Below are 10,041 nucleotides of genomic sequence, written 5' to 3'. Positions count from 1 at the left end.
CCAAAGCATAGAGAGATAGCCAACACAGTAAAGGGCAGAGTCAGGATCCAAAGGGATATTGGGTGACCCTACTAAAATGCCATTCAGTAGAAATAAAAGTAAAGTTTTACACTATGGCACAAAAAATCCACTTCCCAAGTGCAAGAAGAAGGCAAGATTGTGTAACAATTCTCCCCAAAATGATCTGAGTTGGGGTTTTATTTTTTGGTTTTGTTTTTGTGTTTCAAATTCCATCTGAGTCAGCAGCCCCCAAAAGTTCTCAGGCTGTGCCCATTAAGCTTCCAGGAGCAGAGAAGTGATCATTTGACTCTATTCAGCCCTCACCAGATTTCATCTGGAATATTTTGCTCAATTTTGGGTACCAGAGTTTAAAGATACTGATAAACTAGAGAGTGTTCAGAAGAGGGAAGCCAGGGCTCCACACTAAATAAGATGGAGAAGTTTCACAGATTTAGTCTAAATTGGGGAAGGAAGAGTAAATTATATGAGAATGTACCTTAACTAGGAAAAAACTAGGCATATGTGGCCTAGAAAAGAGAAGACTCTTGGGGAACAGAGAGTCCAAATAAATGCTCTCAGCTTTAGGAACTAATAGCAACAGGGACTGGTCAAAAACTGTTGAAGGGATAAAGAATGACCCCTGGATGGGGCAGACTTGAACCCATAGGCTTCAAAGGGAGTGGATGGAGCCTAGTGGAATTTAACAGAAGTTGGCGCAACCTTACAGTAGCCAATCCCCAAACTTCAGCTGGCTACTATTAGTATGAGTCCTAATCCTCAAGTCAGAGGGTCCTTAAGTCTATGATGCAGTCTTCAGGGCTACCATCTTGGTCTCTAGGCCTGAAACTTTCTCCTGTCCTCTATAGAATTGCCTTAAATTTCTGGCCCCATCTCTCCTTCCCTTCTTAGAGTCAGGGCTCTTTCCATCCCATCTTAGTTCAGCTCAACTCTCTGGTGGTTTCCTGGCAACTGACCCTATCGTTGCCTGCCTAACTCTTCCCAGCCCTGACCATCAGCTTTGGGCTGGATGGACCACAGCTTTTCCCAGCTGGCCCAGGGAAAGAACACGCTGGAGTTATCTCTGTACTGACCCTGCTGTGGCTAGCATCATTTCTGCTTCACTGCTCCAACAATAAGAGGCAGTTTAAATAGCCATTCTCAGATCGTCAGTCAGCTTCAACACTTATTAAAGATTTCATAAAATTAAATTGTGTGTTTCACTCAGGTTTTTATTTTCTCTGGGAAATTTGTAGAAACAGATTGGCTTTAACATTTTTTTTTTCCTACCATTGTTTCCTCCCCCGCCCAACCGGTTCAGAAATTCTTTGTAAGGAGAGCAAAATACCAATGCCTTTAACCCGTTTCATGTCTCCAATTTGGGCCAATGCACTGGGAAACCTCTTCGCATGATTTAGCCTGGAAGCCTTGGATTCAGACACAGGACACAGGGGTCTCTTTGGGTTTCTTCGAGTCTTAATAGGGAAATAATCATGATAGCTCATAGTTCTGTAGTGCTGGGAGGTATACAAACTACCTACTTCCTCAGGAGAACCTGTGAGATAAGTAGAGTCAGTAGTATTTCCATTTTGCAGATGTGAAACCCAAGACTCAGATATTAAGTGATTTTTCTATAGTTACACAAGGAGAAAAAAAATAGAGGCAAATTCTAAATACAGATCTATTGACTCAACTTTAAAAAAAAAAAAAGTTTTGCAAGAAAGGTCAAGGTTCCCCATAGCTACAGTCCTGCTGGTCCCGGCCAAGACCAAAAGATCACAGTTTTAGAACGGGAGGTTCCTAATCTGCGTCCCCCTGGACCAATAAGGTGAGTTTCCCCTTTAAACAGAATGGTCAGCTGGAATTTGTTTCTAACAACCACCAGAAGCTATGAAGGTGCTCTGTGGATGCCTTTGAAGATCCTGAATTTCACTAACTCTCATTAGCATCCTTTTCCAGTGTCAGGCAGGGAAATGATGTGGACTTTTCAGTCTACACCAGCTCACCTCAAGCTCTCACTTGCCCATCCTGCCAAGCTGGAAGGGCTTTGAATATGAGCCTAGTGGCAGACGGCTGAGGACCAGCCTAGTTAAGCTTGGACAAGCTTCTGATGGTCAGAAGGTTGACCACAGGGCATGAATTATTTTGGCTACGGCAACTCAGAAAAGATCCATCTATCAGATTACAGGAGGGATGGTATTTGTAAGGGCAAAGAGAATGCCCGGACCCATGAAAGGACCGATTTAGGGGAGGGGGACATTCAACTATAACAACAACCCCTTCCATAAACAACTCATTTGTGTCATTCTCAATGCATATTCCGGAAAGATGATTTATATAGGTGGAATAGATTGTCTCCTAAACGTTAAAACTTTAGTGCCTGGAAGTTCCCACCCAAACCTGTGAACTTGTAGCTAATGGTTAGTGCCCGGCATTCCATATCAAAGTTTCATCCCATAAGCAAAACTGTCTTGCCAGCTGATAGAGGCAAATCTCTCCAGGGGACAGGATCACACTTTAAGCTATTGGTCCTTTATAACTCAGGGTAAATGTAGCAGTTTTGGCTGAGAAATGAGAAGAAAATACCTAAGGCATATACTCTGGCTTATTCTAAGCTGGATGCAAAAGCAAACTTTCTAATAATTAGAACTGACCCAAAACGTGATGCTTCTGTCCCAGGGAAGTCTTCATGAAGGACAGACAAATCTTGTCAGTGTATGTTTTAGGGGGGACTTTTTGTTCAGGTATAAGTTGTCTCCTCCTTTCAACTGTAAGTTCCTTGAGGGCAAGAACTACATTTTGACTTTTTTTTTAATTCCTAGCACAGCACAATGTCTGGTTTATTGTAGGTTCTTCATAAATGTTTATTGAATGAATGAAAAGTATTAGATGACCTCTGAGGTCTCTCCCAACTCTGACTTTCTAGATTTATGGATCCTTGGGGAGATAATAATCAGCATTTTTATATTGCTTTAAGGTTATAAAACACTTTCCCTTAGAGGTAGAAATCCATTTTACAGATGAAGGAACTGAGTCCAAAAAGAGTTGAGTGATTTGGCCCAGGGTCACACGGATAATAAGTGTGAGACAGAATCTGAACTCTAATTTTCCTGATTCCAAATCCAAAGCCCTGTCCACTATGCCTTGTGTGAGGAAATCGTGTTTGGAAATAGACGGAGAAGGGAGAGGGGAACAAGCATTTATTGAATACTTACTATGTGCCAGGCAGTGTGTTAAGTTCTTTACAAAGATTATCTCATTCGATTAGAAGACTCAAAGACAAACTTCCTCTACTTCCCAGTTTTGACCAGAGCCGGGTCCAGCCAGCCCTGCCACTCCCTATCAATAAAGGGTGAATAGAACCAAGTAGCAGAGCTGTCACTGACCAATAATATTGTTGTGACTATGAAGTTTAGTGTCTGCAGCCTAGCAGACACTAAGAAGGTGTATGTAACTCATGATGGTAAATAAGAGAAAAGAGACCTTTGTAGGGCAGTGGGCTACAGGAGAGAAATGACCATAGCCAGAGCCACAAAATGCTGTTAATTCTGGTCCAACTTATATCATCTTGGCCAAGTAAAATGGTATGTGGGAGGGAAAGATGAAATAATAATAATAACAATAACTAGCATTTATGTGATGCTTTAAGGTTTTACAAATGTCTCATGTGAGCTTTCCTACAATCCCAGGAAGTGCTAATATTTTATTATTCCCATTTTATAATTGAGGAAACTGAGTCACAAAGAAGTTCAAACAATTTTCTCAGAGTCATACAGCTAGGAAAAGTCTGAAGCAGGATTTAACCCTGGCTCTTTCTGATTGCTGGAAGTTCAGTTCACGCATGGTGCCAGCTGGCTACTTCTGATGATCTCTAAGATAACTTATTATCTAAATCTTGGATCCCATCATTCCCTAGTTAGCAAAACTGAGGTCATTGTTAACATTGAGGAGTTTTTCAGTGTTGCTTCCTGCCACACAAAGAATTTACACAACTTTTTTTCAAATAAGAAAACATCTGGAAAGCCCTTTGCAAACCCTAAAACATGAATGCTAGCTATCATTAACTATTCTTATAAAAAGGTGAGTTATTAGTAATGATAATACTACAGGAAAATTTTGTCCAGACACTTCTCAGTTCTATATTTTTCTTTTTGTTCCTCTGCAAAGTTCTTGGTTCATGTATTTCTTTTCTCCCTGTGGAGGGCACAACAGCCCTGCTGCAATAGAATCACTCCAATGGCCAAGAAACAGACCTCATCAGCAAGCAATTAAGGGATGATAATGCTCTTGGAGCCTTCTGGGATGACAATTGTAGTTAAATAAGGATATTTCAAAACACTGGGGACCCCCTCTGTGTTGACAGAGTGCTAACAATACAATGGCTTATTAAATTAAGAAAGAACATTAATTGAGAAGACAGCCCAAAGAACTTCTTAGCAGTTACATTTTTATGGGTAAGCCACTACAGGAACCAACCAACAAAGTCTCCCAAACATGTAGCCCTACATTTCAAACTCATTGCCTCTATGGAGGTAGCATTTTCCTAAAGAGGATTTGGGAGTGGACACCCCAACCAACAATGGTCCTATGGAATTACTTAACACTTTTCTTAGCATGAGGCAGCTCATTAAAGATAGTGTTGGATTGTTTTTTAACTAAATTAAAAAAATATCCTTACTTCTGGCTTAGAATTAATACTATGTATTGGTTCCAAGGCAGTAGAATGGTAAGGGCTGGGCAATGGGGATTAAGTGACTTGCCCAGGGTCACACATCTAGGAAATATGTGAGGCCATAAGGATTAAATTTTAATGGTTTGGCTAAAATATATGAAGATTATAAATAATAATGGTGGTTGCCAATTCAAAGTATTATTGCTCAAAGTGGAAAAGACTTTAATAGCTTTTATTTACAAAAGAGGTGGAAAGAGTGAAAGCATAGAACAAAAGGCGATGTCTCAAGCTGAATGTGATTACTGAGACCAACTTTTTTCCTTGAGCCAACCTTCTTCTTGAATTTGACTTTCCTTTTGAAGTCCAACTCCTTCTTGAAGCCAACTTCCTTCTTGGTGTCAACTTCCTTCACTAGCCCCAGAAATTCAGGGCCTTTTATGGTGGGTTTTTGTCTCTTCCCATTTTAACAGGGGCCAACCACAGCTTCCAAACTGACCATCACTGCCCAGGGGCAGTGTTTGTGGGAACAACTTCTCACCTTCGGGAGGGTTGAGTACTCATCAAAGGGGTTCACAGATTCCTGGCTGATTGAATTTCTGAGGGTGTGAATTCTCTAAGTGGTTTGGAGCTTTTCCACCTAGTTCAAGCTTTTGTTGATTCAATCAAAAGGTAGACAAAGGAGAGTTAACCCTGTCCTCACAATCTAGTGAGGTACTAAGTAGGGATATTTAAGTTATTGTTAACCAAAGTGTTAGCTCCAACTAGGCAAAGAAAACAAGGGATTCCCTTTCACAAGTGTAAACTCAAAGAAAACAAAAGAATTCCCTTTTATAAGACCAAGTTTGAACCCAGGACCTCCTGTCTCTAGGTCTGGCTCTCAATCCACTGAGCCACTTACCTGCCACCCCTCGCCCCAACCCACAGCATTGCTTTTTTTTTTTTAATAGACATAGATTGAGGGAATGCTTGAAGTTTGTAGGGAGGAATGGAAATTGTGAACCCTTTTTTCCAGGTTAGGAAACTAAAGCCCAGAAATATCCTAGGGTTTATAACTGGGAAGAACCAGAGGTTTCATCTAGTCCACTTTCATTATTTCAAAGCATTGGAATCTGAATCTTAGAGAGGACACTTAATATACCCAAGGACACACCAGTACTAAGTAAGCTCTAGTAACCAGAATTTAAACTAAGGTGCTGTGTTTCTAATTTGTTGTTCAATTATGCCTGACTCTTCATGATCCCCTTTGGGTTTTTTTTTTTTTGACAAAAATCCTGGAGTGGTTTGCCATTTCTTTCTCCAGCTCATTTTATAGATGAGGAAACTGAGGCAAATAGGGTTAAGTGATTTGCTCAGGATCATGAAGTTAGTGTCTGAGACCAGATTTGAATTTAGAAAAATGCTAGGTGGGACAGTGCTGCTCTGTTTTTACAAAAAACAAGGGCTCTTTCCACATATCATATAGCCTCTCATTCAAGTGACTTCTCTAAGGCCAAAAAAATCATGATAGATTTGGTTCAAAATTCACCCTAGTGCTCACTTCCCTAAACAATGCTGTTTCCTTTAACCAGGGTACAGAGAAAAGGCAATGTTGCCATAGTGATGGGACTGAGTGGAGACAGAACAGAAGACAGATGACGATTGGAGATTCCTGAGAAGTAGTGGGAGGATGGGAGGGAGGGAGAAAGAGGGGAAAACAGAAAGGAGGAGGAGGGAGGGAGAGAGGATGGGAAAGAAAAGAGACAGACAGCCAGACAGCCAGCTAGGAACCTTTCAAAAGACCTCTAAGCCTGGGGCAGGCAAAAAAAAAGCAGACAATGAGAGGAATGATTTGAAACTGGCATATACTCTCAACCTAAGACTATTTATGGTTTTCTCTAGTGATATCACCTGATTTTCCACTTCTCTACCTTTAGTCCAGGCTTCTTGCTACTTTTTTTTACTATTTTTTTTTACTATTGCTCCCCTATTCTCCATCTTCCTCCCATCTCTTGTCTTATAACCAAACCCTCACTTATCAGCCCAACTCCTTGATTCCTCATAATTTTCCTTGCTTCTATCCCCCTCCCTAGTTGGATAAGTAGGGAAAAAATGAGAGAATCAACATAATTGACTAGATCAGGGCTGAATATAAAATTGAGGAAGCATAGTTTGCCTTGTGGGTCTCTCCTTATGAAGTGTTTACTATCTCAGCAAAAGCTATAGTTTATTTGTCCAAAATCTGACAAAATTTGTCCAAAATCTAGTGTGTTCAGAGTTCTTCCTCATAAAAGCAAAGAGGCCTTGGATCTATCCTCTTCCTTCTCCATCATCAAAACACCTGTCCTGTGTCCCATTTTATTTCATTAACCAAGGTGTTTTCTGGCTGATAACTGCTTAATGTATTATTGTGTCCTACTATTTTACATTTAAATAAGGAACTATACATCTATGATTATTTTAACCCAAGAAAGTGAATTTTTAATGATAGGATTTCAGGTACTATAATAGGTTGGTGAGAAAGATTTGGGGTAGGAGAGCTTTGAGTTGTGATCCTTCAGTTTCACCAGTTCCATAGTCATCCTGTGCATGACCCATATTGGGAATGAGTCCCTAGGTTCCATAACTGTTTAATATCCTAATTCCCTTAGTCTGGAAATTCAAGCAAAAAAAGATTTGCTAGTGAAGGCCTGACCTCCAAAAAGATGGAAATAAAAATTGAGTGACAATCTGAAAGGGATTAATTTTCTGGGTGTGAGACATAACAGCAGCCTCTCTGATGATTAAGATTTCATCATGAAGGAGAAAATGTAAAGGGTGACATAAGAAATCTGTGGCATATCAGCTGGTGATCTGGCTCCCTGCAAATATTATTTAAGCAGTCCAATTGCTAGAATCTCTTATGCTAGACCAACCTCCTTCCCTACCCTCCTTGGGTGGAATAATTTTCAGTTTAAAGGCTATTTCACACAGAAGATGAATGGACTGAACTCTTTATTAATGTCAAATTTTGTTCAATTGTGAAACCTTTGAAAATGCAAGTGACTTCCCTGTGATACTAGAAGGGTCTCTATATAGTAGGAAAGTTGATTTCCTGTAGGCATTATCCAGCTAGTCTTTCTCTTAGTTACTGGGCAGGACTCTACTCAAGGTGACATGTGTCACCTTCCTTAAGCCTCACTGCTTTCAAAATCTTTCTCTCTTTGAAGCATATTTGGATGCCCTTTGAAGAGTGAATAACAAAGACAACTTAGAAGCTTCCTTTGAATTTTAAGGTTGAGAGTGAAGAATCAGGATTTGGAAAATGCAATTCAGACATCCATCCATCTCCTGGTTTCCTACAGCTCAAATGAACTTGACTTTCCTACAACTCAGATCCCCTTAATAGGAAGTTAAAAATGGCAAGAGCCATTGAACCATTGTGTATAGTCTTAAAGATTTTCTCAGTTGTAAAATGGGGAATACAAAGAGGTTAAAATTGGGAGGAAGTAGGGATGGAGAAGGGAAGGGCATTGGATGATCTTCCAGCTCTGGACCTCTTTCTCTTCATTATTGAGGAAGAGGTTGGGAAGAAGGGGATGTGAGTATAGCACTGTGCCTATAATATTAGACTTGGTTGATGTGTTAGTAAATTTTGCTGAATACCTCCCCTTCCCCCACCCCCTGCCACTTTATTTTGGCTTTCCAGGGGAAAAATAAGGAGGGATATATTTGGAAATATAACTAATGTGGCAACCAAAGATATCAACACAATTTTTAAAAACCTATGATTCTGCATTTACCAGATTTGGAAAAAAGAGAAGGAAATCTAAAGAATGGTCAAATTAATGCCCCTTTGTTATTGTCTATAAGCATTTTTAAACTTTTACAAATGAGTGGAGTTTGAGATGTAGGAAAGTCAAAACAAAGAATCCAGGTCATATAAGATAGAAGAATCGAAAACAGCAAAAGTATAACTAGAGAAATAGGACTGCAAACTATTTTAACTAAGTGTGAGTTATGCTGAGGCTCAATAAAGACATACACTAGACATATTTTTTGTCCTTGAAACAGGAGGAGAGAGAGATGGGATCTGTTTCTGAAGAAATAAACCTAAAGCAGGTGAGAAGCTATATAAATTATTGGATGGAGTGGTAGATGAGGTCAAGAGCATCCTTGATAACATCCTACCTTAGACACTTACTATCTATTGTAAGGGTGAAAAAGGGGTTTTATGGGTTCAATATATTAAAGATGGTCGCCAGAGGATTGAACTATTATCGATCCTCAATTAAGAATAATCTCAAATCAAAATTGACTTTTATGGAAGTTTATTTACATGAGAGAAGAGAGAGAGGAAGAAATTAAGAATCTATCTCACTAATTAATCCAGGTAGATCTTAACCCTCAGCTGAGGGTTAAAGGACCTGAGGCCCGGAGATGAATGGAACAAACTTCATTCACAAGTCTATAAAAGGAAGTTTTTTAATAGAAGTTCAGGAAGATTCAGTCTTTAAACTCACCATGTGGAACAGTCTTGGTCACGAACCAGCAAAGCTCCCTCAGGTCCCCTTCACCAAACCAGAAGCAGCCTCACTCACTCCACTCCCTCCTTGGAAGTGATATATATATCTATATCTATATATATATATCTTCCAGTGCCTTCCCTTAGCCTTCATGTCCAATCACAATAGACACTTTCTCATAGAAAGCGTAGGGGGTGGTCCGTTGATTCTGATTGTTACTCACTCTAGCACACATGGGTTAGGACCTCCAAGAATTGGAAGGTGCTCTCACCTTTGGTGATTAAATCTAAAGATGGGCAGTATAGACTTAATTTAATTATCACAATCCCCCCTGTGATCATTTGGGAGACTGGTCTCCCCATTTGATCATTTGACAAAATCATCTTGTACCCCTAAAGTTCTAACTACAATAGTTAGATATTAGAGGTAAGTAGAAGAGATAGAAAGAGAGAGAGCAAAACCAATGTTTTGCTAGTTGCATTGACAAAAAGCTAATTGGGGGCAATCCCCTTTGGCATAAGAGTTTACAATTCAAGTAATTGATTTCAATCCCCTCAAGTTCAATTAGTTGCACCCCAAAGTTCATTTTGGATTGTCTTGATTCAGTGTAGATTTATGCAGGCATATTTATGCAGTAATCCTGACTGAAGTCACTTGGAAAAGGAATCAAGGTCAGGATGACAGCTCTATACCAGAAAGAGATCTTAGATGTCATTCAGCCTCTTCTGGTATAAATGAGGAAACTGAAGAAGAAAGGCACAAAGATAATAACTGTCAGAAGTGGGATTTGAACTGAGGTCCCCTGACTCTAGATACTATAATCTTTCCTCTGTATTAGCCTTGTTTGGCTGTGAGAGGTATAATTGGTGGCAGAGGCAAATTTAGACGGGA

The sequence above is a fragment of the Gracilinanus agilis genome, chromosome 2, assembly GCF_016433145.1.
Source record: "Gracilinanus agilis isolate LMUSP501 chromosome 2, AgileGrace, whole genome shotgun sequence".
Lineage (NCBI taxonomy): Eukaryota > Metazoa > Chordata > Mammalia > Didelphimorphia > Didelphidae > Gracilinanus > Gracilinanus agilis.
Note: the sequence above shows the minus strand (reverse complement) of the source record.